Source organism: Vipera ursinii (genome assembly GCF_947247035.1).
Source record: "Vipera ursinii genome assembly, chromosome: 3".
Lineage (NCBI taxonomy): Eukaryota > Metazoa > Chordata > Lepidosauria > Squamata > Viperidae > Vipera > Vipera ursinii.
Genome location: NC_139516.1, coordinates 110,433,673 through 110,443,733, shown reverse-complemented (window position 1 = coordinate 110,443,733; position 10,061 = coordinate 110,433,673). Strand labels below are relative to the sequence as shown.

At 40.4% G+C, this 10,061-nt stretch overlaps 1 protein-coding gene across 3 annotated transcripts in view; it reads left to right on the top strand.

The window, feature by feature from the left end:
* Positions 1-2,489: 2,489 nt before the first annotated feature.
* RALGPS2 (Ral GEF with PH domain and SH3 binding motif 2) overlaps positions 2,490-10,061 on the top strand; it is a 117,204-nt gene continuing 109,632 nt past the window's right edge. For all 3 annotated transcript variants that reach the window (XM_083358705.1, XM_083358706.1, XM_083358707.1), the window contains exon 1: positions 2,490-2,578. The gene's annotated coding sequence lies outside the window, so the exon portion shown is untranslated. The remainder of the gene's footprint in view (positions 2,579-10,061) is intronic.

Here is a 10,061-nt window from a genome sequence, read left to right as displayed (position 1 = left end):
ATTTATAACTTTATACCAGATTTTCAGTTCAGTGAAAAATAATACACAGACTATAGCCATCCTCTTAAAGGCATATAAAATTTAAAATGTAATTTTCCTACTAGTGCTTCCTATTGTACTTTATAAATTTGTGATCAAATCCAATATAACTGACATGAGAATTACAAATCAAGCAATTATATTTCATGTTCTTTATGTGAGTTTACATTCAATGTTTTGCACACCCTGAAAGCTAAGTTGAAGAAGTCAAGCACTGTCAAAGACATTAAATCTGAATTTTATGTTAAAGTTGAATTAATTCAGCTGTTGGGAGGAGAGATAAAAACAAGAGAGAAATTTGAAAGAAAACAGATTAAAGAACAGCACAGAGCAATATATAGAAGATACAAAACAGTGAAAAACTAAGGATAAAGATACTCTGGTTCTAATTATGTCCTTCAGCAATCCAATAAATACATCTCTAATTCTGTCATTTGCATAAGCCATCCAAAAATAATCTTTATACGTTAGTGCAGAGAAACATTCATGAGCTAGGTTACATAAAAAATATTTTTGGATGGCTTTGAACTTACTAAAAAGCAGGACTTTTAACAACCAACTACAGTTAAAAAGAAATGAAAAAGAACAGGTGTCTTCTACCCTAGCTGATTAATTACTACCCAGGATTAAAGTGTATAGGAAAACATATGGTAAGGATTTAAACAAGAGGACAGATGTATCACGAACTTAGCACATAAAACTCTAGAATTTAGGGAACAGGCAAAATAATTCCTCGATTTGAATGGTGATCTAGTGCAACAGGGAAGGACCGATGGCGTTCTAATTTTGTAAAATTATAATAGGCAGTGCTATTTGTCCTTCAATTACAGCCACTATTTAAAAGATAAGTCTAATGTATTTTTTTCAACTTATTTGGAAATTCAGCTATTTTCCTCTACAAAATAGCAACAATTTGCAGGTCACATTTCTAGGGAAAAAAAATTAACCACACAAGTCAAGTATTCTAGAGAGTGATGTGGTTTACATTCCACCTTTCATTCAGGAATGCATCTTTATCGCTTCCTCTCACCCCCTACAAGTGCCGTGCCAGGTGTACTTAAAAGGCTGAGACAGAATAGCCCCAAAGTCACCCAGGTCTAGTTTCCAAGGCACACGGTGCCCCAAAGGTTCCAGGTTCTCCAGGGCCAGGTGGAGGCCACACTACACGGCCTTTGCAGTATTCTCCTACTTGATAAATAGGTCAATACTTCAGCCACTACTACAGGGGTCTTCATTCAAACTTGGCCCTTTTGACTTGTGGACTTCAACTCCCAGAATTCCTCAGCCAGCAAAGCTGGCTGAGGAATTCTGGGAGTTGAAGTCCACAAGTCATAAAAGGGCCAAGTTTGAAGACCCCCTGCACTACTAGCTTTCAGCGTCCAGAAAAATCCGTGTACTCGAATAAAATACAGGGCTTGTACCGTAGTGCTACCCTCGATGCAGTCGGGCCTCTTTTTAACTCGCACCTCGGTTGCAAGTACGTTTGACATACGGGGAAGCGAAGGCTTTTTAGATTCGAAGCGTGCCTCCCCGTAAAAAAAAAAATTACTCGGGAAATCCACCTTCCTTAAAACGGACCTCGCGGAAAGGTTGGTTTGTTTTTGTTTTTTTGGTATTTGTATTCTTTTTAGGGTTTTACACAAGAGCCACGTGCGCGTCGCTTTGCCACCACCTTCCCGCAGCCGGCGCGACACGAAGACCAAATGGCGACCGAGGCGAGGCCAACCCAATTCCAACGGACTTCCTCTTGAGACAGACAAACGGGACCGGGAGAAAGTAACCCTTCCTTAACTGGAAGATAAGAGCACGCAGAGGAGACAACGGCCGCCTTCACGCGGCTACTTCCCCTCAGAATTGCGGAGGGGGGAGAGCTTTTTCCCTTCGAGCGGGACCACCTCCAGCAGAACCGTTTGACTTTGCCGTTACCTCAGTTCAAACCATCCGGGGGGGGGGAGGTAAAGGGCGGGGGAAGCAGCGCTGAGGGAAGAGGGACAAATATAAATTTTTTTAAACTTGTTTTAACTTTTGTATCTTGGTTTTTAATTACCCTGTAAACCGCCCTGAGTCCTTCGGGAAAGGGCGGTATAGAAATGTAATAAAATAAATAAATAAATAAACGAATGAATAAATAAATAAATAAATAAATAAATAAGTCTCGCCAATGACCGACGGAACCCTCACCCCGCAATGCGGTCCACGCGCTCACGCGTTCTCGCCTTCGCTTTCAGGCCTATATAGACTCGCGTCGGAACTCAAGCGGTCGGCGCCTGCGCGCCTTTTTTTTTCTTTTCCCAGCAAGCCGAATTCCAGGAGAAGGGAACGGTATGCGCATGCGTCCTTCTTGCCTTTCCTCCCCCTCCCGTTCTGCGCGGCGCTCTTGTGTGTGGAGGGAGATTCGTCCCCTCCCTCCCTCCCTCCCTCCCTCAGGTAAGCGGCTCGCGGTGCTGAATGAGGAAAGTCGGCAGTCGGAGGGCGATTCGCTCGGTCTCTGCTGACTTTGGCCGCCTTCGGCGCCTGCTCGCCCTTCCCTCCTCAGCAGGTGAGCGAAGGCGCCGCGGGCGAGAGAGGTGGGCTTCGGCGGGTGGTCGAGAGTCTCCTTTTGCCGGCTTGGTGAGCGCCTCCGCAAGGCCCTCGGCGCTGGCCAGGCTTCCGAGGAAGGCTTAGGCGCCGCTCGGGGCTTTTGCGCTTCTCTTTATTCCCCGCCCGCCCTGGGCTTTATAGTTCTCCACCCGGCGTGTTTCGGCTCGCTTCCTTGGCTAGGCGGGGGTCGGTGGGTGCTTCTCGCAGCCGCCCTCAACGCCGTTCCTGTCAACACTGACGCGGCTCCTCCATTTAACCAACCTTCGCCCAAGAAGTGCCTGCTTTCGTACCGTTTGGGGGCTGGGGGGAATCTTCCAAAACTGTTTTAGGGCCGTTGAGTTTCTAGGCTTGACATGGATGAACTCTTGTTGAGTTGCAAAAGATGCGACTCGACGGAAAACCTTTATTTTACCCCGTAGGCGTGCAACAAGCCTTTTTTGTTGTATGGGTTAACAACAGACGCTTATAGTTTTCAAAGGCCAGAGGTTTCTCTGATATACTTTCACTTTAAGGGCCATTCCTAATGTGGGCTATCTTGTTTGTGACACACCTGTTTCTGTCTCTCGCACCTGTGACTTTTTGGGAGGCATTTTATGTTTAAAGCTTCGTGATTTTCTCAGACCCAGGCTGTTCACTTTAGAGACACCACATACTTCACCCGGGTTTTTTTCCCTCCTTGTTTTGCTGCCGCTGCTGCTTCTAAACCAGCCTCATTAGATGCTCAGTTTTACTGCAGAAGTGTTCTGCTATTTATATGTAAAAAATGTAAATATATTCATTGATATGTTTAGACTCCTTTACATAGCGCATGTCTTGATGGGTTAACATAGGATCCTGGTTTTTTGTAAGCTTGCGATAACTTGCAGCCTTCTAATTAGTCTGGGTCCTACATCACCTTGTATTTCAGGTGGTTCTGCTGATGTTTTTATTTTTCACCCTCCTCTAATTCCATCATACTATAAACCAAAATTTCTGTTAGAAAACCCATCTGTTATGTCCAGAGTAAGGAAGTCTCTAATTTTACTTAAGCTCTAATCTCCCAATGACAGGCTGGCTTTGTCCCACACATTAATGCATACTTAACTTGAATTGGGCATTATTGAGATACTCTTAATTTCATAGGTATACACAACTTACTATCCCATAAACTCTTGTTGCCTTAATGTAATAAACAGTACAAACTAACCCCAATTTGTCCTAATTCAAGAGTATACAATTTTTCTTGGTTCAAATAGCACATTAAATGCTTCATGACTTATTGAAAGTTGCACTTCCAAAGTGAGAAGGGACATTATAAAAATGTGCTGTATATAATTGTTTTGTTTTCAGTACACAAATATTGTTAGACCTCTCTCCATCTTTATCCCTTTTACAAAGTAAAAAAATAAAATGCCGTAGTTTGTTTGGCCTCCAGTAGATGGTGTCATGGGACTGAGATCATAGATGGAAGAAGAAAGAACTCAATGCTGAGAAAAGAGACAACAGAAAAAAGATTGGGAAAAAAGGGGAGAACGATATTGTAATAATAGGAGAAAATATGTGGAAACGCTAAAACAAGAGAAGGGAGAGAGGTAAAGCAATTTGAATCTATAGCAAGAAGAAACCCAGAAAGGATAGGAAGGAGAGAAAGTAGCATTTTGATGTAATCAAAAAGTAGGAATCAACTGAAAAATCAAAGGGGAGATATGGAAAGTCGGGAAGAGGAAGAAACACACACAGAGATACAAGAATGGAAGATTCCACAAGAGAAATCAAAGTACTAGGTAGTCAATGAAAGAATTAGAGCTGTAGATGGGAGGCAAAAATAGGATTCTAGAAGGAAAGTGCTCTGAAAACCAAAGAAAAAGTAAAGCAGCAGGGCAGGCAGAGGAGAGGTATATACTTGGAGGTAGGTTTTTGGTGAAACACGGAGGTGTTGCAGGTTGGATATAGCTAGAGACGTATCCTTGGCCTAGTATGCTATGTGAACCCAGTTACAGAGTAACTATTGGGGTTTAATTAATACCATTACTGTAAAGTATTTATTGTTCTACTAAGTGGTTAATGTTATTAAAATAATGTTTAGGCAAAATCATCAGTTTTATGTTTTTTTAATATTTTTAACCAAGTCATGGAAACTGCCAGTACTTCTAAGTGCTTCTTTTGCCTTTTAAATGAGAGCCGAACGTTCTCCCACTCTGAAGACATAGTGTAAGTGTGGGTAAACTGATGCTTTAAAATCAGTTGTAATTACATTGGTACCTTAGCAGATGGAAGAAGTAGACTGCCAGAGAATATTGTGGCAAGATTGGGAAGTCAAAAAACATTGTGGAATAAGGCAGTGCCAGGCACTTTTTATCTTATTGTTAAAATAATCTGCATAGTCCATAACATTACTAGGAATTGTGATTGATCTTTTTTAACAATTTCAATCATCCTAAAGAATTATATAAAACAAGAATATTTAGTCTGCCTAGATTCCTTTAGTATAATTTTTGAGTTGCTTTTTGTTAAGTATAATTCCAGGGCACTGTATATATAATTTGTATATAGGGTTGTTGTTGAGAAAATAGGACCAAAGATTATTAGGTATGTTTGCTGTCTTGAATTATTTAGAAAAATAATAAAGGCAAGAAATAAAACATTAGAAAAATTAAAACATTCCCCTGATCTTGGTTTATTCAGTATGCAGGAAGAAATCCTAAGAAAAATTGCCACAATTTTCCTTGAAGTGGGTAAAGTAAAATTTGTTAATTCCTGCAGTTTGCTGAATAAATCAGCTAGGTGTCAAATACTGGGGAAATCAAGAGATTCAGGCAGTTCAAATGAGTATAAAGATTTATTGTAAGCTTAAGCTAGCTATAAGTATCTGACCAACTAATGGTCAAGGGAAATGAACAGGAGATAAAAGAGGCATAAAAGAGGTGGGTGGACTTATATCTCTTGTGGGTTCGTTACTTATGAAGCATTTGACCCCCTCCCTGAGTTTCAGCCTGGTCATCTCCTACAGTGGAATTTGTGAAGGAAGGCTTTGACGTATTTGATGTTAGGTCAGAGAACACCTAGGGCACATTTACTTCAATCCTGAGTTACAAATATTCTCCTTTATTGATATTTGATGTCAGTTGCCCTGAACTGATATAATGGTATTTGTCCACAAATTATTCTCTTGCAATAAAATATCAGCATTTTATCACCAAAGGAAAATAATAATCCAGCCTTAAAGAAACATTTTATATACCAGTGCCATTTTATATTCATTCCATTCCATGATTGGCCTGTAAAGTGCTTTATACTACTCTGAGCTTGATTCTTTGCTTAGATGATATTATCAATGGATAATAAAAACATTTACAAGCAAGCAACCAAGCTCAGAGAGCACCAAGAATTTCACATTATATTATATTAATGGAAAATAATGGTGAGCTCCCCTTCACTATGTGGATTATCAGTTTTTTCTTTAATTTGTACTCCTTCATTGAACAGTTGTACTTGGTAAATAACACCTGACCTTTCTAGACATTTTGAATTATATTTTGAATTATATTTTTTATAAATTCTACTGAAACTAGTCAGCAGTAAGGGATTATAAGAATTCTAAATTAGTTATGTCAAGGTTCCGACTGACGAACCCAACCAAGCAAACACCTTTGAGACATTCTGATCTCTTTAAGGAAAACTGTATGAGGCAATACCAGCTCTAGCAAACCCCAGATCAAGCCCCTATAGTGAAAGTATAGAATCCCCCCTCCCATCTATGAACAGGTCACATTGCCCAATTATATTGTTATGAGAAAATGTCTCTGAGTCAGTTCAGGCACCTGGTGAATTGTCCTTGATTCTCACGGTCTGACTTCTTTATCTTTGCAGCCTGCATTCCATTTCCCCATCCTCCCCTCAAGTTTGTTGGCAAGTTAAGCAATAATTATTGCACCAGCAAAGCGAGGTTCAAGCTTGACAGGTAGACCCTACAAAAAACTGGAAGGAACCTGGAAAACAGTAAACACATATTAAGGCATTTCTTCTTTCTCGGGTGCCTGCTTCAGGGGCCCAGGCTTTTGAGGATATTTTGCATGGAATCTACTTACTAGGCGTTCTGCTCTAAAGTTATGAGGTTTGACCCAAATCATTCCCTCTATTGAATAACCTCTGTACTAGATACCTCTGTGCTAGATACTGTAGTTTCCCCTTATGGACTCTAGAGTCTAAGATTTGCTTAACCTCGTAATGTCTTTCCCCCTCCATCATTATTTGATCAGGTGTTTCTTTCCCAACTGGCCTCAGTTTTGATCCCTGAGCCTGCTTCAGCAGGATGCAATGATATACTGAGTGCACTTTACCCAATATTCTGGGCAGTTTCAGTTCTACAATAACTGGGTTAATAATTTTTGTGATTGGAAAGGACCTATGTAGTTGGAACCTCGTTTCTTTTAGAGAATCCTCAACTTTAGGTATTTGGTGGATAGATACATTTTATCTCCTACATGGAAGGTTTTCTGGGCAGCTTGCTTCTTTCCTGTTTGTTTCTTTTAACTCTGTTGCTTTGGCTAATGCTTTCTTCACACTCACCAGGTGCTTTTAATGGAGTCTACCCAATCAGTCGATATCACAGATGAGGGTCTCTCAGGCATTCTGATATTGGCGCAAACTCTAGCCATATAGCTGTCTTAAAGGGGGTAAGCCCTGTGCTACTGTGTACCGCATTGTTGTATGCCAGTTCAACGAATGGCAGGAGCTCTGCCCAATTATATAGATGACATAACACCCGCAGGTACTGTTCCACTATTGGTTCATTCTGTAGCCCCATTAGTACTTGGATGAAAAGCTGAACTAAGAACTTGGGAGGATCCTATCAGCTTTACAAATTCAAACCAATATTTGGCAGTAAATTGGATCTCTCGGTCTGAGATTATGAGTTTGGGCACTCCATGCAACAAGTAAATATGTTGCAAGAATATCTTGGCTAGTCTCTGGGCTGATGAGAGGCTGGAACATGCAGTGAAGTGGGCCTGCTTTGAGAAGATGTCCACCACTGTCCATATCACCGTATTCCCTCCACTTTCTGGAAGCTCAACCTTCCCAAGGCCAGGTTGGATAAGCCACTTGCTGCAGCAATCCCGGACTTTCCCTGGTCTGTGCTTCATGGCTGTACATAAAGCACAGCTTTTCACAGACCTTTCTATGTCCTCATCCCAGGCCACCATAATTGTCATTTAGTCATGTAAAATCTTTAAGAATCCAAAATGGCCAGCTTGCTTAGCATTATGGCTCTTCTGTAGAACTTGTAGTCAGAGGCTGTCAGGGGCATACAGGCCAACTCCTCCCTCATCGTTAGCTCTCCTCGGTGGCCTCCAAACCATGCATCGGTTTGCAGTTCTTGCTTCATCTGCTACGTGAAAAGGTCACTAGGGAGCAGGGTTTTTTTTCCTTTTTTTCCTGCTTCCTGGTGGTCACTTGCGTTGCCAACTGCCTCGCCTTGGTAATAGGGTTCTTCTCAGGTACTTTTGTATTGGGGCAGGCGGGATAGTGCATCATCTAGAAGGTTCCCCCCCCGGATGTCCTCCTAAACAAAGTCAAAATTCAAGTATTGAGCCCACTGAAGTTGTTTAGGGGAATTTTTTCATGGAATCCTCAAATTTCTAGATTTTTGTGATCAGTCTAAACTTTGAAATGGATTTTAGGGATTGTTTCCACCTCAGTAGTGTCCACTAGATGGTGAAGGCTTCCTTTTCCCATAATGCCTATTGCCTCTCAGTTTCGTTTAGCTTTCAAGAAGTGAAAGCACATGGCTGCAGATCCATTTGAAGAATAGAAGAATAGAACAGAGCTGGAAGGGACCTTGGAAGTCTTTTAGTCCAGCCCCCTGCTCGAGCAGGAGAACCAATACCATTTCAGACAAGTGACTGTGTAGTCTCTTCTTAAAAATCTCCAGGGATGGAGCGCCTATGACTTCGGAAGGCAAATTGTTCCTCTGATTAATTGTCCTCACTGTTAAGAAGTTTCTCCTTAATTCCAGGTTGCTTTTCTCTTTGGTCAGTTTCCAATCATTGTTTCTTGTCTTGCCCTCTGGTGCTTTGGAGAATAGTTTGGCAGCCCCTCAAATACTGGAATATTGTTATCATGTCACCCCTGTTTCTTCTTTTCTTTAGACTAGCCAAACCCAAGTCCTGCAGCCATTCTTTATATATTTTAGTCTCCAGACCTTTGATCATTTTAGTTGCTCTTCTCTGAACTTTTTCCAAGGTCTCAACATGTTTTTTGTAGTATGGTGACCAAAATTGGCTTCAGTATTCCAGGTGTGGTCTCACTAGAGTTTTATAAAGCAGTACTAATACTTCGAGTGATCTTGATTCTATGCCTCTGCTTATACAACCCAGGATTGTATTAGCTTTTTTAGCTGCTGCTGCATAGTGCTGGCTCATAGTCAAGTAATCGTCCACTAGGACTCCAAGGTCCTTCTCACAGTTGCTATTTTTGAGCCAGGTCTTGACTAATATGTACTTAAACCTTTGATTTTTCCTGCCTAAATGTAAAGCTTTGCTTTTTTCCATATTAAAACTCATTTTGTTGGATAGGGCCCATTGTTCAAATTTGTCAAGATCTTTTTGGATCCTGAGTTTATCTTCTGGGCTGTTGGCTCTTTCTGCCAGTTTGGTGTCATTTGCAAATTTGATGAGTTCCCCTTCTATTCCCTCGTCTAAGTCATTAATGAAGATATTGAAGAGTACTGGGCCTAAGACGGAGCCTTGTGGTACCCCACAAATCACAATAGCTCTAAACCATGAGATTAAACACAACTTTGATAACATAAATGAATACACTTCTAATCTATACAATCAAAAAACATTCAAAGAATGATGGTAAAAAATGAACAAACAAATCAGAAAACAATGTGAACTAGAAAAAAATGACTTAATTGGCAAAGTCACAAATGAAGGAAATTAAAACTTAATACAAACAAGAAAAATCTCACAAGATTTGGATACAACAATAAATATGGAAAAGATACCTTATGCATTAGAACATCAAAATAAACCTGAGAAGAAAGAAGACTTAACAAAATGGACACTGCTAGGAGAATCACTGGGAGACAAAAAGCATATATCTTACGTATTATGTATCCTCTACGCCTAACAACAACTACAAAAATACAAGAACTGTTTGATAGGTCGAAAATATTAATTTGGAAAACAATTTGGCAAAGGAAGAAGATTAGAGACGGGCTTAAGAGACTTGACTCGCCCTACCAGATGGAATATTATATGAGCAAACAGTTGTTTGAATATGGCTAAGTAAACAAATAATTTTGGCTATAAAGGGGCTTTAGAATAAGTGAGATAAGAGATATAAGTAATATAGTATTTTTTGATAAGACAAAATGTAAAAATATTGGAATGATGAAAGTGAAGGAAAAGTTTCAACTTTAAAGACTAAGTTTGAAAATGTAAGGAATGATTGAAATA